This window comes from Salmo salar, chromosome ssa21, assembly GCF_905237065.1.
Source record: "Salmo salar chromosome ssa21, Ssal_v3.1, whole genome shotgun sequence".
Lineage (NCBI taxonomy): Eukaryota > Metazoa > Chordata > Actinopteri > Salmoniformes > Salmonidae > Salmo > Salmo salar.
The window spans coordinates 23,747,065-23,774,042 of NC_059462.1; the positions used below are offsets into that span (position 1 = coordinate 23,747,065).

Consider the following 26,978-nt stretch of genomic DNA (forward strand, 5'->3'; position numbering starts at 1 on the left):
GAGTTTCTCCCATTCTTCTCTGCAGATCCTCTCAAGCTCTGTCGTGTTGCATTGGCAGCGTCGCTGCACAGTGGTTTTCAGGTCTCTCCAGAGATGTTTGATCGGGTTCAAGTCCGGGCTCTGGCTGGGCCACTAAAGGACATTCAGAGACTTGTCCCGAAGCCACTGGTGTGTTGTCTTGGCTGTGTGCTTAGGGTTGTTGTCCTGTTGGAAGGTGAACCTTCACCCCAGTCTGAGGTCCTAAGCGCTCTGGAGCAGGTTACATCAAGGATCTTTCTGTACTTTGCTCGTTCATCTTTCCCTCGATCCTGACTAGTCTCCCAGCACCTGCTGCTAAAAAACCTCCCCACAGCATGATGCTGCCACTACCATACTTCTCCATACGTGACGCTTGGAAATCAGGCCAAAGTGTTCAATCTTGGTTTCATCAGACCAGAGAATCGTGTTTCTCATGGTATAAGAGTCCTTTAGGTGCCTTTTGGCGAACTCCAAGTGGCAGTCATGTGCCTTTTACTGAGGAGTGGCTCCCGTCTGGCCACTCTACCATAAAGGCCTGATTGGTGGAGTGCTGCAGAGATGGTTTTCCTTCTGGAAGGTTCTCCCATCTCCACAGAGGAACTCTCGAACTCTGTTAGAGTGACCATCAGGTTCTTGGTCACCTCTCTGACCAAGGCTCTTCTCCCCTGATTGCTCAGTTTGGCCGGGCAGCCAGCTCTAGGAAGAGTCTTGGTGGTCCAAACTTCTTCCATTTAAGAATGATGGAGGACACGGGGGACCAGTACGGAAATTTTGTTATGAAATGTATGCATTCACTTCTGTAAGTCGCTCTGGATAAGAGCGTCTGCTAAATGACTAAAATGTAAATGTAAAATGTAAAAAATGACACTGTGTCCTTGGGAACCTTCAATGCTGCAGAAACTTCTTGGTACCCTTCCCCAGATCAGTGCCTCGACACAATCCTGTCTCTGAGCTCTATGGACTCCAATCAAGTTGTAGAAACATCAAGGATTATCAATGGAAACAGGATGCACCTGAGCTCAATTTTGAAGTCTCATAACAAAATGTCTGAATACTTATGTAAATAAGGTGTTTTCTATTTTAAATAAATTTGCTAAACTTTCTAAAACCCTGCTTTCACTTTGTCATTATGGGGTATTGTGTGTAGATTGATGAGGATTTTGTTTTATCTCAACAATTTATTTGTAACGTAACAAAATGTGGAAGTCAAGGGGTCTGAATACTTTCCGAATGCACTGTATTTGTGCCTGTATGTGAGAGTGGCTGTATGTGTGAGTGACTGTGTGCATGCGATGAGCACTATATTATCTGTATAGTAATAAAAAGCACCAAAAACAACATAAATCATTGTGAATGCAGCACAATCTCAGGCTGGATGTGCTCAGTCTAACAGTTCTGTCCCGTCAAGCCCTCTGACAGCCTAATGATATTCTCTGGGTCCCACAGTGCCAGTGGAATGAAAAGCATCCTTACAATCCAGTGTCTATGTTAGTGTACGTTCTAATGTTAGCCTTTTAAAATGATAAACTTGGATGAGCTAACACAACGTGCCATTGGAACACAGGAGTGATGGTTGCTGATAATGGGCCTCTGTATGCGTATGTAGATATTCCATTTTCTTTTTATCTGCCGTTTCCAGCGACAATAGTCATTTACAACATTAACAATATATATACTGTATTTCTGATCAATTTGATATTATTTAAAATTGACAAAAAATTTGCTTTTCTTTTCTATTAAAAAGGACATTTCTAAGTGACCCCAAACTTTTGAACGATAGTGTACGCCAAAGTTCAACTACTGCAGATGGAAAACTGAACATTCAAATTGATTAAGGAAGCGTTGCCTTGTTAACATGACACCGCGATGATCACTAAGAGGAAGAGAGCATGAATGTTCTCCAATAGTCAACATTGTCCAACTGTTAACCTCTCTAGGGTAGGGGGCAGTATTTTCACTGCCGGATGAAAAACGTACCCAAATTAAACGGCCTACTACTCGCGCCCAGGAACTAGAATATGCATTTTATTAGTAGATTTCGATAGAAAATATTTCTAAAACTGTTTGTGAGTATAACAGAACTCATATGGCAGGCAAAAAGCTGAGAAAAATCTAACCAGGAAGTGAGAATTCTGGTGCTTGTAGTCCTTTCAAGTCATTGCCTATCGAACACAGTGACTTAGGGTTCATTTTGCACTTCCTAAGGCTTCCACTAGATGTCAACAGTCTTTAGAAAGTTGTTTGAGGCGTCTATGATGAACAGAGAGCGAACAGTGGAAGTTGGAAGTTGTTGACTCAGGACGGTACTGGCGTTCATTGGCGCGCGTTCACATGAGAGTTAGCTGTGTTCCAAAACGTTTTTCAAGAAATTGGAATCGTCCGGTTGGAATATTATTGAAGTTCTAAGTGATAAAGGCCCTAAAGATTGATGCTATACAATGTTTGACATGTTTGAACGAACGTAAATATAACTTTTTTTACTTTCGTCGTGACATTTTCGCGCGCTTCCTACATTTGGAGTAGCTAACTGAACGCGCTAACAACAAGGGGCTATTTGGACATAAATGATGGACTTTATCGAACAAAACAACATTTATTGTGGACCTGGGATTCCTGGAAGTGCCTTCTGATGAAGATCTTCAAAGGTAAGTGAATATTTCTAATGCTATTTATGATTGTAGATGACTCCAAAATGGCGGGTATCTGTATTGCCTAGTGTATTTTTCTGAGCGCAGTACTCAGATTATTGCAAAGTGTGCTTTCCTCGTGAAGCTTTTTTGAAATCTGTCACAGCGTTTGCATAAAGGAGATGTTTATCTATAATTCTTTGAATAACAGTTTAATATTTTATCAACGTTTATGGTGAGTATTTTTGTATATATAAAATGCAAATTATTTACTTAAAAATCATACAATGTGATTTTCTGGATTTTTGTTTTAGATTCCGTCTCTCACAGTTGAAGTGTACCTATGATAAAAATTACAGACCTCTACATGCTTTGTAAGTAGGAAAACCTGCAAAATCGGCAGTGTATCAAATACTTGTTCTCCCCACTGTATATATATTTATATATATATATATATATTTTTATCTTTGCACTTCAATTGGGACTTACTTGCGTGACTCAGGAGAGGCACTCTGCTTGTTGTTTCAGTACAGATCGGTAGGGGAGGGGCACAAGAGAAGCAGGTGCAGGTGTGTCTCACACTGAGGGTATAGAGAGAGAGAAAGTAGCCAAACCAACTTGCTCATGTTAGATAGACAAACTTGTTGCTGCAATAGATTATCATGTCATCTGATAGTGTCTGTCTTGACTGCATGAAATCGATGTACAGAATCCAGGCTATCTACACCAGGGGTGTCAAACGTCCGGCCCGCGGGCCGGATCAGGCCCGCAAAGGGGTTTAATCCGGCCCGCGAGATGATTTTGTAAAGTCTAAAAATGAGCTGCAATTTTTCAATAAAAGAAACTGCTGTTCCAATTGCGTCCACTGGATGGCGCAATAGCAATTGTGTTAAGCAAGCAAACTGTTTATACCGGAGCAGAGCAAGTAGGTCAAGCAAGTGCAGCCAGTCCGGATGAGCTACTTTGTTTTGCCCGCGATATTTATTACGGCTTCTACTTTTAACATTATGTGCTTTGGCGCCCTCATTGCCCCAATATGTCTCTGTCAAAAAAGAGAAAAGTGGACGCAGAGTGCAGAGTGTTCCAAGAAAAATTGTCATCCTCCTATTTATTCACGGAATTGAATGGGAAAGCTGTATGTTTGGTGTGTTCACAGCATGTTGCAGTGCTGAAAGAGTATAACCTTCGTCGCCACTATGTGAGTCTTCATGCCGACAAATATGACAACTTTCAAGGACAGAGGAGAAGAGAGGTGAATGAACTGTTGGCGGGTCTGAAGAAACAGCAGTCTGTGTTTACTCACAGCCGAGACATCAGTGACGCTGCAGTGAAAGCTAGCTACCTCATTGCTAATGAAATCGCAGTGGCTTCAAAACCATTTATAGTGAGGGTGAATTTGTAAAAACATGCATGATGAAGGCAGCGGAGATTGTGTGCCCTGAAAAGCGCCAGGCTTTTGCAAATATCAGCCTGACAAGAAACACAGTTGCAGACAGGATTTTCCGATCTTTCAGTGGATTTGGACAGCCAGTTGAAGCAAAAAGTAAAGTCATTTATTGGGTTTTCAGTTGCAATTGATGAAAGCACGGACATTACAGATGTTGCACAACTGGCCATTTTCATCCGCGGAGTTGATGACACATTGACCGTCACCGAGGAGTTCGTGGAGTTGGTGCCGATGACAGATACAACGACAGCAGCTGATATTTTCACCGCACTCGTCGGCGCGCTGGACAGGGTCGGAGTGGACTGGTCCCGCGCTGTCAGCCTGGCTACAGATGGTGCGCCCTCAATGATCGGGAAAAAAGCAGGCGTTGTGACAAAGTTCAGAGAGAAAGTGCAATCTGCAAATGGAGGACGTGATTTTTGGACTTTTCACTGTATTTTGCACCAGGAGGCTTTGTGTTGCTAGTCATTAAAGATGGATAACGTCATGAAGGTGGTCATCCAAACTGTTAATTTCATCCGATCCAGAAGCCTGAATCACCGTCAGTTTGACAGCCTTCTCAGAGAGAAAGACCACATCTATGGCCTGCCATACCACACTGAGGTAAGATGGTTAAGCCGAGGTGCTGTGCTTAGGCGTTTCTTTGATTTACGAGAAGAAATTGAACAGTTCATGGAAGAAAAGGGCAAACCAGTGTTAGAATTTCATTCCGCAGAATGGATGCAGGACCTTGCATTTATGGTGGATGTTACAGAGCACCTGAATAACTTGAACAAACAGCTGCAAGGGCGCAACAAAGTCATCACGCAGTATTATGACAGCATACGTTCTTTCAAGTTGAAGCTGTCATTGTGGGAGATGCAACTCGCCGGTGGTGATGCAGCTCACTTCCCCTGTCTGAAAAATGTGTGCGCGACCCAACATGTGGCAGACATGAAGCGGTTCAAAGATAAAATAACGGGACTGTTACGGGAGTTTGAGCAACGCTTTCAGATTTTTGGTGAACTGGAGAAAGACTTTTTTTTTGCTCGCCATTCACCGTGAATCCCTCTGATCTGCCCGTCAGCATCCAACTTGAAATAATAGACTTGCAGTGTGACTCGGATATGAAGGGCAAATTTGACGCAGCTGGCATGGAGACATTTTATCAGAATCTCTTGCCAGGTTACCCCAACTTGACAGCCCTTGCTGCAAAACTGTTGTGCATGTTTGGAACCACATATCTTTGTGAGCAAGTTTTCTCTGTAATGAGCATAAATAAAACAAAGCTGCGCTCAAGGCTCACGCAGAAGCACTTGAATCACATCCTGAAGTTGGCTGCCACTCAGGATGTGACGCCTGATATTGATGCGCTGGTGAAAGCTAAAAGATGCCAGGTATCAGGAGTCAAATAAACTATGCAACCCCACTTAAAGTGCTGCATGAGACACCCTGATATAGTTCTGTGATCTGTGATATACTTCTGTGAATCACTGAGGCATTGTGTGTTTGTGTGTTCTTTTTCTTTAGAATTTTCCAATAAACTTGAGGTGTTTTATGATTAATAGTGATGTTGTGCTTGTACTATTGTGGACACACTGTCCTCAGGCTCCAGCTTTATGTTTTATGTTGATCGTATTAAAACAAAGAAAACAATCTGAAGTTGTTGTTTTTAAGTTATATATATACCATGATTTTACCGGCCCGGCCCACTTGGGAATAGATTTTCCTCCATGTGGCCCCTGAGCTAAAATGAGTTTGACACCCCTGATCTACACTATCTAGCTAAATTAGTTAGCCAGCTAGCGAGACTAATGGAGTCTATTTTGCTGCTCTCACCGCATTCTCGTCTGCAACAACTCCATTCATATTAAACAGCCTATCTGTTGGTTGATCCTTGTAGCCAACCCCTTCTCATTTAGCCAATTTATTATCGTAATTATCAATAATCCAAGATGGCGTAGCAGTCAGACATCTTTGTCCTTCATCTTGTCGTGTCCCATGTATATATATATATTTACATCTTTTCTTCGCATATCTTTTTATATATTTTTCTAACAACTCAACCTCAAAACACTCTCCTGCAACCCGCCTCACCAATAAAAAAAAAAGCATTATTTACCTCATCTGAAATCTGAAATCCACAACAGAAGCTAGCCAGAGGCTGGCCAAGAGGCTGGCCAAGAGGCTAACGTTGGAGTTCAGCTAGTCATGGTTGGCGGTCATCACCTATCCCTTAGCTCGAAAAGCTATCGGCAGTTTTGTACAGCGCGACTCAGACCAGAGCATACCGGACCTATTTTCTCTCCATATCCCCGGATTTGTACTGCAGGCTCTGGACATTTACACCTGGATCTTGCAGCTAGCTAGCTGCTACCCGAGTGACTATTGGCTAACGTTGGTCCCGGAGCTAACACCAATTATTCCGGAGCTAGCCAGTTGAAGAGTTCCATCAGCCACTCCTGGGCTACAATCACCTATGCGGACCCGTTTTACTGCCGATGCGGAGCATGATCAGGCCTTCAGGACTGGACTACCGACGTTATCTGCCCGAGGGAGTTATCCAACTGGACCCTCCGTCGCTACGTAACCTGAACACCCATCTGTGGGCCGCTAATCGTTAGCTGTCTTATCGGCTGCTATCTGAATAGGTCTATCGGACAATTTTCTTGGGCCACTATAACTATTTTGCCAATTGGACTGGTCCCCCCTACCACACGGAACCCCACTAATCTACAGACGGAAACACACGAGGTGGCTAAAAACAGACCTCCCTCCATCTTCTGCCAGCTTTCTACCTATGGCCCGGCTAGCTGTCTGAATCCCACGGGACCCTTATGATCACTCGGCTAAGCATGCCTCTCCTTAATGTCAATATGCCTTGTCCGTCGCTGTTCTGGTTAGTGTTTATTGGCTTATTTCACTGTAGAGCCTCTAGCCCTGCTCATTATACCTTATCCAACCATTCAGTTCCACCACCCACACATGCTATGACATCTTCTGGTTTCAATGATGTTTCTAGAGACAATATCTCTCTCATCATCACTCAATGCCTAGGTTTACCTCCACTGTATTCACATCCTACCATACCATTGTCTGTACATTATACCTTGAAGCTATTTTATCGCCCCCAGAAACCTGCTCCTTTAACTCTCTATTCTGGGCGTCATAGACGACCAATTCTCATAGCTTTTAGCCGTACCCTTACCCTATCCCTCCTCTGTTCCTCTGGTGATGTAGAGGTGAATCCAGCCCTGCAGTGCCTATCTCCACTCCTATTCACCAGGCGCTCTCTTTTGATGACTTCTGTAACCGTAATAGCCTTGGTTTCATGCATGTTAACATTAGAAGCCTTCTCCCTAAGTTTGTTTTATTCACTGCTTTAGCACACTCTGCCAACCCGGATGTCCTAGCCGTGTCTGAATCCTGGCTTAGGAAGTCCACCAAAAACTCTGAAATCTTCATCCCTAACGACAACATATTCAGACAAGATAGAACGGCCAAAGGGGGCGGTGTTGCAATCTACTGCAGAGATAGCCTGCAGAGTTCTGTCCTACTATCCAGGTCTGTACCCAAACAATTTGAACTTCTGCTTTTAAAAATCCATCTCTCTAAAAACAAGTCTCTCACCATTGCCGCCTGCTCTAGACCACCCTCTGCCCCCAGCTGTGCTCTGGACACCATATGTGAACTGATTGCCCCCCATCTATCTTCAGAGCTTGTGCTGCTACGTGACCTAAACTGGGACATGCTTAACACCCCAGCCATCCTACAATCTAAGCTTGATGCCCTCAATCTCACACAAATTATCAATGAACCTACCAGGTACCACCCCAAAGCCTTAAACACGAGCACCCTCATAGATATCATCCTAACCAACTTGCCCTCTAAATACACCTCTGCTGTTTTCAACCAAGATCTCAGCGATCACTGCCTCATTGCCTGCATCCGTAATGGGTCAGCGGTCAAACGACCTCCACTCTTCACTGTCAAACGCTCCCTGAAACATTTCAGCGAGCAAGCCTTTCTAATCGACCTGGCCCGGGTATCCTGGAAGGATATTGACCTCATCCCGTCAGTAGAGGATGCCTGGTTATTTTTTTTAAATGCCTTCCCCACCATCTTAAATAAGCATGCCCCATTCAAGAAATTTAGAACCAGGAACAGATATAGCCCTTGGTTCTCTCCAGACCTGACTTCCCTTAACCAACACAAAAACATCCTGTGGCGTTCTGCATTAGCATCGAACAGCCCCCGTGATACGCAACTTTTCAGGGAAGTTAGAAACCAATATACACAGGCAGTTAGAAAAGCCAAGGCTAACTTTTTCAAGCAGAAATTCGCTTCCTGCAACACAAACTCAAAAAAGTTCTGGGACACTAAAGTCCATGGAGAATAAGGACACCTCCTCCCAGCTACCCACCTCCTCCCAGCTACCCACTCTGTCACCTCCGATAAATTCACTATAATTGAGAATTTCAAGAATCATTTTTCTACGGCTGGCCATGCTTTCCACCTGGCTACCCCTTACCGCGGTCAACAGCACTGCACCCCCACAGCTACTCGCCCAAGCCTTCCCCATTTCTCCTTCTCCCAAATCCAGTCAGCTGATGTTCTGAAAGAGCGGCAAAATCTGGACCCCTACAAATCAGCCGGGCTAGACAATCTGGACCCTTTCTTTCTAAAATTATCTGCCGAAATTGTTGCAACCCCTATTACTAGCCTGTTCAACCTCTCTTTCGTGTTGTCTGAGATTCCAAAAGATTGGAAAGCAGCTGCTGTCATCCCCCTCTTCAGAGGAGGGGACACTCTTGACCCAAACTGCTACAGACCTATATCTATCCTACCCTGCCTTTCTAAAGGTCTTCGAAAGCCAAGTCAACAAACCGATTACCGACCATTTCGAATCCCAACGCACCTTCTCCGCTATGCAATCTGGTTTCAGAACTGGTCATGGGTGCACCTCAGCCACGCTAAGGTCCTAAACGATATCGTAACCGCCATCGATAAGAAACAATGCCGTGCTGCCGTATTCATTGACCTGGCCAAGGCTTTCGACTCTGTCAATCACCACATCCTCATCGGCAGACTCAATAGCCTTGGTTTCTCAAATGATTGACTTGCCTGGTTCACCAACTACTTCTCTGATAGAGTTCAATGTGTCAAATAAGATGGCCTGTTGTCCGGGCCTCTGGTAGTCTCTATGGGGGTGCCACAGGGTTCAATTCTTGGGCCAACTCTTTTCTCTGTATACATCAATGATGTCGCTCTTGCTGCTGGTGAGTCTCTGATCCACCTCTACGCAGATGACAACATTCTGTATACTTCTGGCCCTTCTTTGGACACTGTGTTAACTATCCTCCAGACGAGCTTCAATGCCATACAACTCTCCTTCCGTGGCCTCCAACTGCTCTTAAATACTAGGAAAACTAAATGCATGCTCTTCAACCGATCGCTGCACGTACCTGCCCGCCCGTCCAGCATCACTACTCTGGACGGTTCTTACTTAGAATATGTGGACAACTACAAATACCTAGGTGTCTGGTTAGACTGTAAGCTCTCCTTCCAGACTCACATCAAACATCTCCAATCCAAAGTTAAATCTAGAATTGGCTTCCTATTTCGCAACAAAGCATCCTTCACACATGCTGCCAAACATACCCTCGTAAAACTGACCATCCTACCGATCCTCGACTTCGGCGATGTCATTTACAAAATAGCCTCCAATACCCTACTCAATAAACTGGATGCAGTCTATCACAGTGCCATCCGTTTTGTCACCAAAGCCCCATATACTACCCACCACTGCGACCTGTACGCTCTCGTTGGCTGGCCCTCGCTTCATACTCGTCGCCAAACCCACTGGCTCCAAGTCATCTACAAGACCCTGCTAGGTAAAGTCCCCCTTTATCTCAGCTCACTGGTCACCATAGCAGCACCCACCTGTAGCACGCGCTCCAGCAAGTATATCTCTCTGGTCACCCCCAAAGCCAATTCCTCCTTTGGCCGTCTCTCCTTCCAGTTCTCTGCTGCCAATGACTGGAACAAACTACAAAAATCTCTAAAACTGGAAACACTTATCTCCCTCACTAGCTTTAAGCACCAGCTTTCAGAGCAGCTCACAGATTACTGCACCTGTACATAGCCCATCTATAATTTAGCCCAAACAACTACCTCTTCCCCTACTGTATTTATTTATTTATTTTGCTCCTTTGCACCCCATTATTTCTACTTTGCACTTTCTTCCACTACAAATCTACCATTCCAGTGTTTTACTTGCTATATTGTATTTACTTTGCCACCATGGCCTTTTTTGCCTTTACCTCCCTTATCTCACCTCATTTGCTCACATTGTATATAGACTTATTTTTCTACTGTATTATTGACTGTATGTTTGTTTTACTCCATGTGTAACTCTGTGTTGTTGTATGTGTCGAACTGCTTTGCTTTATCTTGGCCAGGTCGCAATTGTAAATGAGAACTTGTTCTCAACTTGCCTACCTGGTTAAATAAAGGTAAAATAAAATAAAATAAAAAAATAAAATAAAAAGTAATTGTAATTCCATTTTGCATTGATTGGAAATCTCCCACTTCACTCGCCACACATGGAGCCTCTGACAGTAGTGTTGCTTTGATTGACCCACAATAACTAGATACCTACATGAGTAGGCTACTGATATGTCTTTTTTAATGGGGCGCGCTACATTCAAACAGTTGAATAACAAAAAAATTCTAATATCATGGTTTAGCCATGTATGTAGCAATGTCACATAGATCATTTTATTTTAGACAAACCTTTTTTATTACAATAGGCCTATATTTTTTTTCAACTAAAAGCACCAGCAAATCAGCATGTTAATAGAGAAATACAGTACCAATCAAAAGTTTTGACACCTACTCATTCCAGTCTTTATTTTGACTATTTTCTACATTGTAGAATAATAGTGAAGACCTCAAAACTATGAAATAACACTAATGGAATCATTTACTAACCAAAACAAATTGTTAAACAAATCCAAATATATTTTAGATTTTATATTCTTCAAAGTAGCCACCTTTTGCCTTGGTGACAGCTTTGCATTGTTGGGTGTCAAAATCCTTTTTCTTGTGCTTTTTGAGGTGGAACAACCCAGTGGGAAAAACAGAATGCTGCTATAGTGTGGGTGTGTGTCAAAAAACTGGAGTTGAGTGTTCAAGGAAGGAAGGAAGGAAGGCAGGCAGGCAGGCAGGCAGGCACGCACACAGCGATAAATGATAAAACATCCAGTCCCACAAGAGAGACACACTAGGGATCACACATTTCCTTTCTCATATCGTCTTCTACACTTTATTCTTTAATGAGGGCAATTCACAGATGAAGCTCCGCCACAAAGGACCGTATAACTCACGAGAAGAGTAGTCACACAATTACACCACATAAAAGATCCCATTACCGCTGGAAAGATTTATATCTTCAGATATAGACCACTGTATTTCAGAAATGCAAATGGATTACTCCGAGACTAGGGCGTTTAACACAGGATATTAAACTCTTCTTCAATAAGGCCAGATCCACAGAGAGGCTGAACAGAGACTGAAGAAATTCTACACAACTATCCCATATGAATGCTATCCAGGACAGGCTCATCTCTTAATGCAGTGTCTACGGGTGTTTTAGCTAAATGTGTGGGTCATTTGGGGCGGCAGGTAGCCTAGTGGTTAGAGCGTTGGACTTGGTTGCAAGATCGAATCCCCGAGCTGACAAGGTAAAAATCCGCCGTTCTGCCCCTGAAGGCCGTCATTGAAGATAAGAATATGTTCTTAACTGACTTGCCTAGTTAAATAAAGGTAAAATATAAATAAAATGTATAGTATATCAGACCTCCTACTGTCACACTAGACTCTTGTCACAGCCTCTGTAGTGGAAAGAGTCTGGCAAGAGTACAAGCATTTGTGTAGCATTGAAATACAGTGAATGTGACCCTGCTTGCACACACTCAAGCTACCTAACAGGATTCCCTCACAGGCCTGGGAAGGAAGGGAGGAGGTAGAGGAGGAGAGAAGGTAGGAGGAGGGACTTTGAGAGGAACAGGTCAAATCTTGCCTGTGAGTCTATCCTTGCCCTGGGAGGAATGTAGAAGGGTGAGTTAGTCAGGTGAGGTATAACCGATGTGGCTTACAGAACAGCTGTATGTCACAGTTACACACCAATTCTGTCCCCAGGCGATAATGGGGCGGAAGTGTCTGGTATCGAGATTACAAGGATCTGACAGGCAAAAAGAGTATTCCAATAAACCACCTGTATCCCTCCCCTCTCGTTCTCCCTATTGCCCCATTTATCAGCATTCTAATACTGACTCATTCTCCCTCAGAGTGATGGCCCTGCTTCCCTCCGTATCCACCATGATTATTCAGTCTCCCCAATGACCGTGCTCATTAGGGAGAGTGATGGGGATGCCACTCAGAATCACATCAATCCTCCTCGCTGGGCGCTCACACACACGTCAACAGGCGGCAAACACACCATCGGTCACACACTACCAGCTTACCTCAGTTGTGTGCGAGATGTGTTACAGCTCACACTTCTGGTCTCCAGGCAGAGCTGTAGTGTGTAACTCTCTTAATTCAATTACTGAGTCTCTTTCCCTACAGCCATCTAGCATTAGCTGCATTGCCATGTGCCATGCCTGCTATTGTCGAATGTTGTCTTTAAAGGATAAATCGGGGAGAAACCGAGGAAGGGAGACATTGAGGTAAACAAATGTAAAATACAAAAGGGGGTAGCGGGAGAATAAAGGGGTGAAAAAGAGGGAGTCTCTGCTCCCCCATCCCTCTATTGAGAGAGTTAAAAGGAGAGAATAATGACAGAATGCTGAGTTGAATTCCTCCTGGACTTCACAGCTCCTCATTGAGGGGGAGAGAAAAAAATCTCCCAGGCCTTTTCAGCACAACACAAAGAGAAAGGGATAGTAAAAGAGGATTAAAGAAAATAAAAGTTTTTTTTTTTAAAGAGAAAAAGACTGGCACAGTTCTCTGTTTGGCATTCAGGTCAAAAACACAGTAAGAGGAAAAACCAATGGAACAAACTGTTCTCCTTCCCTTCTTTTCCCAGTACTCTCATTTGTTTGATGCTGTTTGCTTTGAGTTGTTTCTCAGAGTAGGAAGCTGGTTAATATGCATTTGGACCATCCTGAATAAATACACTGCAGCATACGGAAACGGCTCCTGGTACTCCCATAGACCAATCGGTTCACTGTGATCTGAAAAGGCCTAACACAAGCACCCACAACAGACTGCTTTGGCTGGTTGTGAATGGCTGCTGAAAACAGGTCAAAGCCCTCGTCATCGGGGCCAAATGAATTGGAACACTGTCAATGTTAATGATCTGTTTTATAGTGAGTCCAGTGCCACTGTCATGCCAGAGCATTCTTTCCACACCTGCCCTGGTATGCAATGCAGTTGGCTAGGCCCATCTCTCTGACAGGGTTGGTATGAGCTCCTCTTCAGTTTGAGCGGTGGAAAATCACTATCATGTTTGATGTCATCAAAGAAGACAGAGTGAAAAATGTCAGGCCGAATGTTTTGATGGCTCAGGGAGGTCCAAAAGGCAGACGACATCATGCCGTCCTTTCAACTGCCTACTCAAAATAAACCCTTGGGAGATGAGCTACTGACAGAATGCTCTGACCACAGAACGAGACCCACGCCTGCAGTCACTTAGCCAGCCACTTCATGGTGATATCATACAGGAGGAAGAGGGACTTATCAAACGAAGCTCTTGCAAGTCCTGATCAAAGCAACTCTGTTTAAACCATATCACTGACAAAACCCGGTTTGGCAAAGTGGATTGGATTGAGAGTGTAAGTGTTAGACTGAAATAGCCAGATTCTCTTCTCTTCCTCATCGTTTCTACAAAAGTTACACATCAAAAGCTAAACGAATACATTTGCTAGATATTCTGTACAGTGTACACAGTTTCTAAATCAGGATATAGTCTACTTTCTGTGAATACTTTCCCACCCAGTTAGTGCTTCAGAAAGCAGCGATGTGATTCTTTTCTGACAGTATCACTCCATCTTTCTCCTCTGCACAGAGAAAATAGTAGCATGGGTTCTTCTGTCCACCCACATATTTGTCAGCAGCCTTGGACAGCGTTTGGACAGCGCTTTCACACTTATGCCCATCTTCATTAAACGGCTGACTACAGAAATGGTGGATTGCTCCCTTTATCGCTGTCCTCCCCCTACTTCTTTCCTCCATTCACTCCCAGTTTTCAAGCAATTTCTCACATCACTCGTTTTCTGTCATTTCTTTCCCTCCCCCTGAGTGGGAGAGACATTGTTTGGTGAGTTTCCATGGTTCCAGTTGGTCCTATATCAGACTGGTCAGACTGCGACTGGTCCCCCCCCCCCCTGAAATCATCCTTTCTTTCCTCTGCTACTCTTCTATTCTCGCTCTCTGTTCATTCTTTCCATACTTATTCTTCTCCATTTAATGGCTCCTACATCTCCTGAGTTTTCCTTCCTCTCATTACCTCCCACGCTACCATCTCTTACTCCCCCCCCCCTTTTCCACCTCTCCTGTTCATCCATCATAAATATGTCCATCATAAAGATAATTTGACCCTTGAATTCCATTACTCTACATACATTTATAAACATAACCTCCCTGCATCCTTGTGTCCCACCATCTACGTAGGACAGGGTTTCCCCAAACTCAGGTTTTTGTCCTAGCACTACACAGCTGATTCAAATGATCAACTAATCATAAAGCTTTCATCATTTCAATCAGCTGTGTAACGTTAGGTCAAAAACCAAAACATGCACAGCTTGGGGTCCCAAGGACCGAGTTCGGGAAACGATGACGTAGGAGATCAAACAAAAATGACTTATATTGGGGTGCTGGGACAAAAATATTTGTAATAAAGCTATGCCTGTACACTCAAAAGTATTCAGATCGGAGTTGGATTGAAATCTGAATTAAAAAATGTTGTCAACCAATAAAGGTATAGGTGCTGGAGCAAGTTTACTATTTATTTACACAACTAGTCTCAACCCCTCCCTTTCCTTTTCATGACTCACTACCTCAGGCTGTCACGTCCTGACCATAGAGAGCTCGTATTTTCTATGGTAGAGTAGGTCAGGGTGTGACTGGGGGGTTTTGTCTAGTGTATTTATTTCTATGTTTGGTTCTAGTTTCTTTTTTCTATGTTGGGGTTTTTGTCTAGTTTAATTTTCTATGTTGTGTTCTAGGTTCTTTTTTCTAGGTTGGGGTTGTCGTATGATTCCCAATTAGAGGCAGCTGGTCATCGTTGTCTCTAATTGGGGATCATATTTAAGTAGTTGTTTTTCCCACTAGTGTTTGTGGGAGATTATTTTGAGTTAGTGCATGTTGTACCTCTTCGTCACGTTTTTTTAAACATTTTTTTTAATAGTTTCTTGTATGTCTTGCATAGTTTCACATAGAAATAAAGATGTGGTACGATACGCACGCCGCGCCTTGGTCTCGTTCATATGACAACCGTGACACAGGCTTCTATTGTATGACCATTGTTTAGTTCCTGGCATGTTTTTCTCCCCTTCTTTGTTAATTTCTTACCGCTTCAATGGAAGTGCACCCGACTACAGTGTTAATCATGTTCTCTCTATTTTTACTCCCGGAGAGGTGACAGTCTGGTCGCTTGCTCCATGTCCCTGGGCACAGCATCACAAAGCACACAATACAAAGCAAATGACAGGCAATGGACTGAAAAGAACAGCTCTGATGTACAGATCTGTTTGTTTAGTCCTGTCTGGAGGAGTAACGCTGTGGTTTGTGAGTGTGGTTAAATGCCTGTGTGTGTGTGTGTATGCCACAGGGCCAATGTAATCAGCCATAGGGTCAACCAAAGGGGAAAATACAACAGAAATGTATGTGGGCTAAAACCACTGCACTGTATTGAACATCATCATTGATTATAGTACTACGCTCTCTCCCCAGCACACTCCAACACAATCCTCATTCACAATCACTTTACTTATGCAAACTCCTTCAGGTTGGTGTGAGTGACTGTACAGGAAGGGGTTCTGTGGCACAACCACCTGGAGCAAATATGACTCCTGGGGCATCTGAATTGTCCAGCTAGGTGCAAATAGTGTTAGACACAATGTGAAGCACTTTGAGACTCGCAATCCATTATCATTAGTGTAATAGTCTAGCGATTTTACAGCCTGAACGCTGTTAGGAGTCTGGACGTGTACCGCAATCTCATAAACATGAACAAAGAAACGAGGCAAAGATGATGGCGTTTGTCGTCCAGCCCGCCAGTAGAGGAACAACAAATTAGGCTAGTCAGTCTGCAAAGAGAGAGGGAGCGCACCAACCCAGCTGGCTAATGAGGCTTAGAGACAGATCATGTTTCTCGTCTGAAACACATAAGGCCAGCCCCTCCACTGACATCCTGTGGGTTAGCTGTATGATTTAACATGACTTGATTACTTTCCCTTTCGGTGGAACAGCAAGGACAGGAATGACAGAGTAGCTAGACTTTCCCCAGCCTAAGAACTGATACAGGGCCAGATACGTATCATATTTCTCTGATGACAGCAATTAGTTGACTTGTCAAATCAAGTGTGCTAATGTTCGGATAGAACAAAGACATGGAATGTGGAGGTCCTCAAGGACTGGGTTGGGATAGGTAACATTACTATGTAACGGCAGTGCGATATAGACAGAATGTTGTATTTCAGTTGGGAAGAGCCCATCTGCCACTGCTACACACCAGATGCCCATGTCCTTAGGTTGTTTAAGGTACTATGCTATCTCATTATTACCGCTGGAATTTAGACTGATTAGATGCCTTGAGTTAAAGACTGAAACACAACCAGAGAAGCAGAATGATTAAAGCACAGGAGGAAATCATGCCTTATGTAAAAACCCATCCCCTGAAATATCAACAAGATTACTGGCTCTGATGATCACACACAACCCTCCACGCTGCACAACCCTCCACAACCCTCCACGCTGCACAACCCTCCACAACCCTCCATGCTGCACAACCCTCCACAACCCTCCACGCTGCACAACCCTCCACGCTGCACAACCCTCCACAACCCTCCATGCTGCACAACCCTCCACAACCCTCCACGATGCACAACCCTATACAACCCTCCACACTGCACAACCCCTCCACGCTGCACAACCCTCCATGCTCCACAACCCCTCCACGCTGCACAACCCTCCATGCTCCACAACCCCTCCACGCTGCACAACCCTCCACGCTGCACAACCCTCCACACTGCACAACCCATCACAACCCCTCCACGCTGCACAACCCTCCACGCTGCACAACCCTCCACAACCCTCCACGCTGCACAACCCTCCACGCTGCACAACCCTCCACAACCCTCCACGCTGCACAACCCTCCACAACCCCTCCACGCTGCACAACCCCTCCACAACCCTCCACGCTGCACAACCAATTCACGCTGCACAACACTCCACGCTCCACAACCCCTCCACGCTCCACAACCCTCCACGCTGCACAACCCTCCAGAACCCTCCACGCTCCACAACCCTCCACGCTCCACAACCCTCCACGTTGCACAACCCTCCACAAACATCCACAATGCACAACCCTCCACAACCCTCCACACTGCACAACCCTCCACACTGCACAACCCTCCACACTGCACAACCCTCCACACTGCACAACCCTCCAGAACCCTCCAAAACCCTCTACGCTACACAACACCTCCACGCTGCACAACCCTCCACAAACCTCCACGCTGCACAACCCTCCACAACCCTCCACGATCCACAACCCTATACAACCCTCCACACTCCACAACCCTCCACGCTCCACAACCCTTCACGCTGCACAACCCCTCCACAGTGCACAACCCCTCCACGCTCCACAACCCCTCCACTCCGCACAACCCTCCATGCTCCACAACCCCTCCACGCTGCACAACCCTCCACAACCCTCCACGCTCCACAACCCCTTCACGCTGCACAACCCTCCACGCTCCACAACCCCTCCATGCTTCACAACCCTCCACGCTGCACAACCCATCCACAACCCCTCCACGCTGCACAACTCTCAACAACCCTCCACACTGCACAACCCCTCCACGCTGCACAACTCTCAACAACCCTCCACACTGCACAACCCCTCCACGCTGCACAACCCCTCCACGCTGCACAACCCTCCACGCTGCACAACCCTCCACAACCCCTCCACGCTGCACGACCCCTCCACGCTGCACGACCCCTCCACGCTGCACGACCCTCCAGAACCCCTCCACGCCGCACAACCCCTCCACGCCGCACGACTCCTCCAGGCTGCACAACCCCTCCAGGATGCACAACCCTCCACAAACCCTCCATGCTCCACAACCCCTCCACGCTGCACAACCCTCCACAACCCTCCACGCTCCACAACCCCTTCACGCTGCACAACCCTCCACGCTCCACAACCCCTCCATGCTTCACAACCCTCCACGCTGCACAACTCTCAACAACCCCTCCACACTGCACAACCCCTCCACGCTGCACAACTCTCAACAACCCTCCACACTGCACAACCCCTCCACGCTGCACAACCCCTCCACGCTGCACAACCCTCCACGCTGCACAACCCTCCACAACCCCTCCACGCTGCACAACCCCTCCACGCTGCACGACCCCTCCACGCTGCACGACCCTCCAGAACCCCTCCACGCCGCACAACCCCTCCACGCCGCACGACTCCTCCAGGCTGCACAACCCCTCCAGGATGCACAACCCTCCACAAACCCTCAACGCTGCACAACCCCTCCACGCTGCACAACCCTCCAGAACCCTCCACGCTGCACAACCCCTCCACAACCCCTCCACGCTGCACAACCCCTCCACAACCCCTCCACGCTGCACAACCCTCCAGAACCCTCCACGCTGCACAACCCCTCCACAACCCCTCCACGCTGCACAACCCCTCCACGCTGCACAACCCCTCCAGAACCCTCCACGCTGCACAACCCTCCACAACCCTCCACGCTGCACAACCCTCCACAAACCCTCCACGCTGCACAACCCCTCCAGAACCCTCCACGCTGCACAACCCCTCCACAACCCCTCCACGCTGCACAACCCTCCACAAACCCTCCACGCTGCACAACCCCTCCACAACCCCTCCAGAACCCTCCACGCTGCACAAACCCTCCACAAACCCTCCACGCTGCACAACCCTCCACAACCCCTCCACGCTGCACAACCCCTCCACGCTGCACAACCCTCCAGAACCCTCCACGCTGCACAACCCCTCCACAACCCCTCCACGCTGCACAACCCTCCAGAACCCTCCACGCTGCACAACCCCTCCACAACCCCTCCACGCTGCACAACCCCTCCACAACCCCTCCACGCTGCACAACCCCTCCACAAACCCTCCACGCTGCACAACCCCTCCACGCTGCACAACCCCTCCAGAACCCTCCACAACCCTCCAGAACCCTCCACGCTGCACAACCCCTCCACGCTGCACAACCCCTCCACGCTGCACAACCCTCAGGTATGTAGGAAAGAGTAAGAAACAGCGGAGCAGAACACAGATCTGCTGGTGTAAACAATACAGTTAGCTCAAAGGGTAAACTCAGCTGGCTGTAGCTTATACACACTCAGCACACAGAGGAAATGTGATGCCACTAGTGTCCAGTTACCTGCAGGTTAGTCTCCCACTACTGTTTACCCTACCATGTCCTTTTCACTGTGATTGGCTGCTAAAACACCTGTCAAAACAAAAACATGATGCATGTGTTCTGTGATTTAGTGGTAGAGCTCCACCTAACTGTCACTCAACGCAATGGAGACCACTATGCCAGCTGAATTGAACACACACACACACACACACACACACACACACACACACACACACACACACACAGCAAACACGTATAGGGGAAAACATTGTCTGAACTTCAGAATCAATGTGGGGGAAGATTTAGCTTCAGATGCCACAAACTCTCTCGTTCGCTGTTCACAAAGTGAACAGAAACACACACGCGAACCTCCAAGCTACTCTTGTTAGTGAACTGTTCCTGTTTTGCTCCTTAGTACCGGTGCCGTGCCTACCTGGGAGACCAGACGCAGCAGACCAGTGTGCACGTGGGGGTTCATGTTAGGAGTTTGAGTTCAGAAATGTAGAAGCCTAACGGGGGGGTTGAAGAGGTCTCAGGGCCTGGTACTACAATGGGTTCAAACATCAGACACCTTCACCCATCATTAATGTAATGATGTGTTTATGTACATGTGTAATTATATACTGAACAAAAAAAACGTGTTGGTCCCATGTTTCATGAGCTGAAATAAAAGATCCCAGAAATGCTCCATACGCCATGAAGAACTGGCCTCACAACCACAGACCACGTGTAACCACACCAGCCCAGGACCTCCACATCCGGCTTCTTCACCTGCGGGATCATCTGAGACCAGCCACCCGGACAGCTGATGAAACTGACGAGTATTTCTGCCTGTAATTAAGCTCCTTTGTGGGGAAAAACAAATTATGCTGGCTCCCAAGAGGGTGGGCCTATGCCAAAACCAGGCCCACCCATTTCTGCACCCTTGCCCAGTCATGTGAAATCCATAGATTATGGCCTAATGAATTAATTTCAATTGACCGATTTCATTATATGAATTGTAACTCGGTAAAATCTTTGAAATTGCATGTTGCGTTTATATTTTTGTTTTCCGTATAAATGCACGATAATACTGGTGTGATCCCTCCAAGGCAATGGAAGGCAGCTAACCTGGGAAGGATGACTATTCTCTACTACATAAACTACATGCAATGTGTGTGAGCGAGATCGACAGCTTGGTGTACACATACAGGGTGCGGTGCAGTCACTGTGGGCAGCATTAGGTGTGATAATGTGTGTGGATTCAAGAAGCAGAGCATAACATGTGGTTGAGATTGTCTCGGCTGTATGTCTCGGCTGTATGTCTCGGCTGTATCTCGCAGGCTGTATGTCTCGGCTGTATCTCGCAGGCTGTATGTCTCGGCTGTATGTCTCGGCTGTATGTCTCGGCTGTATCTCGCAGGCTGTATGTCTCGGCTGTATGTCTCGGCTGTATGTCTCGGCTGTATGTCTCGGCTGTATCTCGCATGCTGTATGTCTCGGCTGTATGTCTCGGCTGTATGTCTCGGCTATGTCTCGGCTGTATGTCTCGGCTGTATCTCGCAGGCTGTATGTCTCGGCTGTATCTCGCAGGCTGTATGTCTCGGCTATATCTCGCAGGCTGTATGTCTCGGCTGTATCTCGCAGGCTTCACGCGCAGCCTGCCTTCAGGGAGTTCAGATCAGGATGTGTAACAGAGTCCATCTCTGTACATCTGACTAGGGCTGGGCAGCATGGCCTAAAAATCTACATATTTCAAATGTTCTCTCTAAATAAGCTTTGTTGTACAATTTAAAAAAGGTCAAATAAACAGCATTTCAAACCGTCAGCAATAGTTGAATGAATTCAGGATGTGTGAAATTAGACTAAATATAAGCCCCACTAATCATTTTATCAAAAATAAGCACTGATCTGGCATTGAAGTCTGTATGAAAACAGTTTTCTTCCCTTTTTGTTACAAATTTACCCACAACTATGCATACTGCACCTTCACTAATAATGACTAACTTCTTGTAGCAGGCATTATAGAAAATTAACACAGATCTCATCATCTCTCAAGCAGAAGCCCACATGCTAGTGAGTAGCCAGCTAATCTTTATATTTCAAGTTAAGCCAAATTTGATCTATTTACTAGCGAACAAGGTAGAACATTTGAATTGTTATGAACAAACCCTTCTGTCCGTTTCCAACTGTTTGAATAGCATGCCAGACTGTCCACTTCGTTCAGATGTTGTAATCAAGTGGTCTACCTTATTTCTCAGAATGACAACGAGTTGCCAATTCCTTATATAATTGTGTGTTATGATTATTGCCCATTTATAAAACAGACTAGACAGCTAGTATAACAGACTTTGGCTAAAATGCTGCTAGCAGTACATGCAATGCCGCGAGACAAACTGAGCATGCATTTTCCAAAATCAATGTCCATCGATATTCTTGTTTTAGTAGTGTCTGCTCTGCGCGCAATTGGATTAGTTGAGACCAAAAATTTGAAATGAAATGAAAATGTTCCGCTAAAATATGCATCTGAAAACCATAACTGGCACGCAACGCAGATAGGTAGAAATGGTCAGATAAATTGACATTCCACATGAGAAAGGTTGGAGAGTCCTCATGTAGCCTTTTACCGGCAACTTCAGGAGAGTAACGGCAGAATCTGCAATAACCAGTAGGAGGGTAGGGGGTTATAATTCCTGCTTATCTTGATCTCTGGCTCCCTCCAGTCATTTGTGTCTGATTTCATCAAACAGTGCCCTTAAATTGTATATCTTTATTTTTATTGAACCTTTAGTTAACTAGGCAAGTCAGTTAAGAACAAATTCTTATTTACAATGAAAGCCTACCGGGGAACAGTGGGTTAACTTGTTACTCAGGGGCAGAACGAAAGATTTTTACCTTGTCAGCTCGGGGATTCGATCCAGCAACCTTTCGGTTACTGGCCCAACGCTCTAACCATCAGGCTTCCTGCATCAGACAAGCTCAATGCATATATAATTGATTTTATTAAAACACATAGGGTGTGTCTATGAAAAAATACAAGTTTTATCATTTAGACCATTCGATTGGTCGAAAGAAGATGCGACTTTCGTTCGACCAAGTTATTTTTTAGTTGTGGACAGCCCTACCTCTATTACAGTAAAATAATGTCTCAATGTGTTTGGTTCGGTGTCTATATGACCGATTCTGTTGGGCAAAACCTCAAATGCAAATGTCAGAGAGGAAGAAGTGATCTCTCAACTTTAATTGGTGTGAGTGGCAGGGGGAGGGGCTTGGTGTGTGTGTATAAACAGAGAGGAAGAGGTGAAGAGAGAGGTTTCGCCAAAATCGATCCAAAAGAAGCCCAATGCGATTCTATGGGCTTATTTTGGACCTAAGCTTGTCGCCCGTCTTCCCGCCTTTGAGACAATGACTCCCATTGTTACGGTGGAGACATGAGCATCTCGTCATTATATGCAGATTTCTGGTGTAAATGGGAAGGTGCACACAGCACAGAAGAAGGAGACGAGACTAAAAAGACGACATGAGAACAAGCGGACAAGAAACGCACATAAAAACGAATACAAAAGAAAACTTGATTCTTGTGATACAGGCATTTGGAATATCGTGCAAAAACATGAATTCGATATATCTCCCAGCCCTCCGTCTGACTACACAAGGCAGTCGTGTACCCTTTGCAACTGTACTTCAAGCCCTGAGGAAGATGACATTACTGCACGATGCTAATAGCCCAGGGGTTCTTCAACTTTTTCAGCACGGGACCCAAGCTTAGGAAAACATGCAACTGTACGTAAATATGGGTACATTACATTGCCCTTATGCCTAAAACAATATAGACAATAACAATGAAATTACAAACCCATATGAATAGCTATTGATGTTTATTGTTCCCCATTAAAAACACTCTTACATATTTGTCTAGGTTGGAACTGTTGCTGTTAAAATACAATAAGTCATTTTCATTCTGAACAGGAAGAAGCTGATTGATCGCATCACACAGATATCTAACAGAACACACACAGGCTCAGTTTGATCGTGCAACCCTAAGTAACAGTACAGATGAAAATGGTCAGGCCTACTGTACATCTTACTGTAGAAATGATTGTTGGAACTGTGACTGTTGAAATACAATACATCATTGTTATTCTGAACTAGAATAAACTGATCACATCACACAGATGTAGACCAGAACACAAACACACTCCTAATGAGAGATGTGTGGCTGGTTGAAGTTTTCAACAAGCAGGTCTATTCTGGGCTTCGTTTTTTAGTCTGTTTCTGTACTTGTTTTTTTAAGTATGTCAGAGTTGAGAACCCTGACTCGGATAGGTATGTGGTGCCAGACTGGATCAGAACATCTACTGCTTTCTCAGTCAGGCAGGAGACCACTTCCTGCTGTACATGAGCAACCCAGAACTGTATGAGTGTTTGCCTCAAAAAGCATCTTGCTTCAATCATTTTATTCCAGTTCAGAATAAAAATGATTACTTGTATTTTAACAGCAACAGTTCCATCATAGACTTGTTTTCAACAATAATACAGTAGGTAGGGATGCACCGATATTACATTGTTGTCCGATTCCGACATCCGATATTTTCCTTGGCAATAAAAACGACACATATAATATTTAGCGCCCTTTTAAGCATTCTAGTACAATTAAATAGTTAACACACACAAGGACGCAGCGGTCTAAGGCACTGCATGTCAGTGCAAGAGGCGTCACTACAGTCCCTGGTTCGAATCCAGGCTGTATCACATTCGGCTGTGATTAGGAGTCCCATAGGGCGGTGCACAATTGGCCCAGCGTCGTCCAGGTTTGGCTGGGGTAGGCCGTCATTGTAAATAAGAATTTGTTCTTAACTGACTTGCCTAGTTAAGGTTAAACACACACATACACACACTGACCAAAAAGTTATTTTGTTGGCATTTACTTATGTCCCCATTACCAGTAAATCATAATCAAAACCTATTTCTTTCACTTATTTGCTGTGCTGTTTCGCGGTTCATTTGTTCAGTCATTTCATTCTCAACCAGGATTTCATCATACATGTCAAGCAGTGAAGTTTCAGCTGTCTGTCCGTGGCTTCTCTTCCTCGGTGCGCACGGTCACTGTGTCCGTTTCCATCTTGTCCAGCTGTGCATGTAACATTTCACGTAAACCCTGTTTCTTGTCTGCATCGAAGTAGCGGTCCTTGTACCTAGCATCAAGCATGGTGGCAAAACAGTAGAGGCTCAGGGGGAATGCCACCGAATAGCTTGTTCACAGCCTCAAGTACTTTTGTAAGTTAACCCCACGGTATGTCAGCAGTTTTGTTGAGCAGGCGTCTCAATGCCATGACCGAGGGTATCACGTCTACTGCAGACACAGTTGATGAGCTTATTTCTCCAGTCGTTTGAATGGAGCTAGCTAGTGTGTTCATGTTTCCAAGTTTCAAACATGTTCTCAAATGCCATTGAAATGGCAGCAACGGTATGAGAACCAGCACATTCTTGAGCATGCAATACAGCTTTCCTCAGTACAAAATCCTCGTTGACCCACTATACTGTCAGACTCAGCATGCTCATGGGGCTGACATCACTGGTCCAAATGTCAGTCGTGAAGCTAATAGTAGTGACGCCCATAGCAAGTAGCTCATAGACGTACGTTTCAACAATACTGTGTAACTCCGGTAGGGCAACATCAGAAGAATAGTGTGTCCCATGGCTCGACCAGTCGGCGAAAGCCAACATCATCCACGACAGAAATGAAGGGAAATGAATTCCATTATCTTGGCGTTAATGGATTTCCCTTTGAGTTGTCTCGCTGAGACAAGAAAGGTTATAATAGTCGTACTGCTACATACTGAATATAAAGTCACACTCCATAATAAAAAGTAACAAGTATCTCTTGCTCTACCTCCCTCCATTAAAGTGCTGTTGATTCTCTCCCAGCATGTGCTTCACCTTCTTTGTACCTCCTGCTCTTCTCCTCTCCATCCCCCTCTACTCTACAACTGCTCTGAATAGCAGAATTATTAAGCACAACCCAGTGCCCCACAGAGTGAACAGAGTGAGAGTACAGGGGGATTGACAGAGAGAGAGTGGTAACGAGAGAATGTGAAGAGAACAATTTGGAGTGACGAGTGTATGTTTACTGTATGAACCTTCATTACACTACCATCCACTGCTTGCTGGTTGTTGGCATACCACAAGACAGTGTTAGCTCACTGAGCTAAAGCCAAGAACTCAGGGCAAGATGATTACTTATGACGGAAAACTAACTTGGTACACAACTTCTTAAATACACAGTGGTTCACCAGAACTAACTGATGGGTGAAGAAACATAGGGATTGAAGGAAGTCTCTATGTTTTGCTTGCCTGAGGTAGAGTATCTCATGATAAGCTGTAGACCACACTATTTACCAAGAGAGTTTTCATCTATATTCTTCGTAGCTGTCTATTTGCCACCACAAACCGATGCTGGCACTAAGACTGCACTCAATGAGCTGTATACAGCCATAAGCAAACAGGAAAACGCTCATGCAGAGGCGGCGCTTCTAGTAGCCAGGGACTTTAATGCAGGGAAACTTAAATCCGTTTTACCTCATTTCTACCAGCATGTTAACCTCTCTGGGGCAGGCGGGACGAATTCGTCCCACCTACGTAACAGCCAGTTGAATCCTGTGGCGCGATTTTCAAAACCTTTGAAATGCTATTACTTCAATTTCTCAAACATATGACTATTTTACAGCTATTTAAAGACAAGACTCTCGTTAATCTAACCACACTGTCCGATTTCAAAAAGGCTTTACAACGAAAGCAAAACATTAGATTATGTCAGCAGAGTACCAAGCCAGAAATAATCAGACACCCATTTTTCAAGCTAGCATATAATGTCACAAAAACCCAGAAGACAGCTAAATGCAGCACTAACCTTTGATGATCTTCATCAGATGACAACCCTAGGACATTATGTTATACAATACATGCATGTTTTGTCCAATCAAGTTCATATTTATATCAAAAACCAGCTTTTACATTAGCATGTGACGTTCAGAACTAGCATACCCCCCGCAAACTTCCGGCGAATTCACTAACAATTTACTAAATTACTCACGATAAACGTTCACAAAAAGCATAACAATTATTTTAAGAATTATAGATACAGAACTCCTCTATGCACTCGATATGTCCGATTTTAAAATAGCTTTTTGGTGAAAGCACATTTTGCAATATTCTAAGTACATAGCCCAGCCATCACGGGCTAGCTATTTAGACACCCGGCAAGTTTAGCACTCACCAATATCAGATTTACTA

General features: G+C 45.1%; 1 protein-coding gene across 1 annotated transcript in view; it reads right to left on the reverse strand.

Annotated features, from left to right (window-relative positions):
- Positions 1-26,978, reverse strand: part of LOC106581983 (cytoplasmic protein NCK2-like) — a 51,571-nt gene that overhangs the window by 15,407 nt on the left and 9,186 nt on the right. The gene's annotated exons all lie outside the window — the stretch shown is intronic.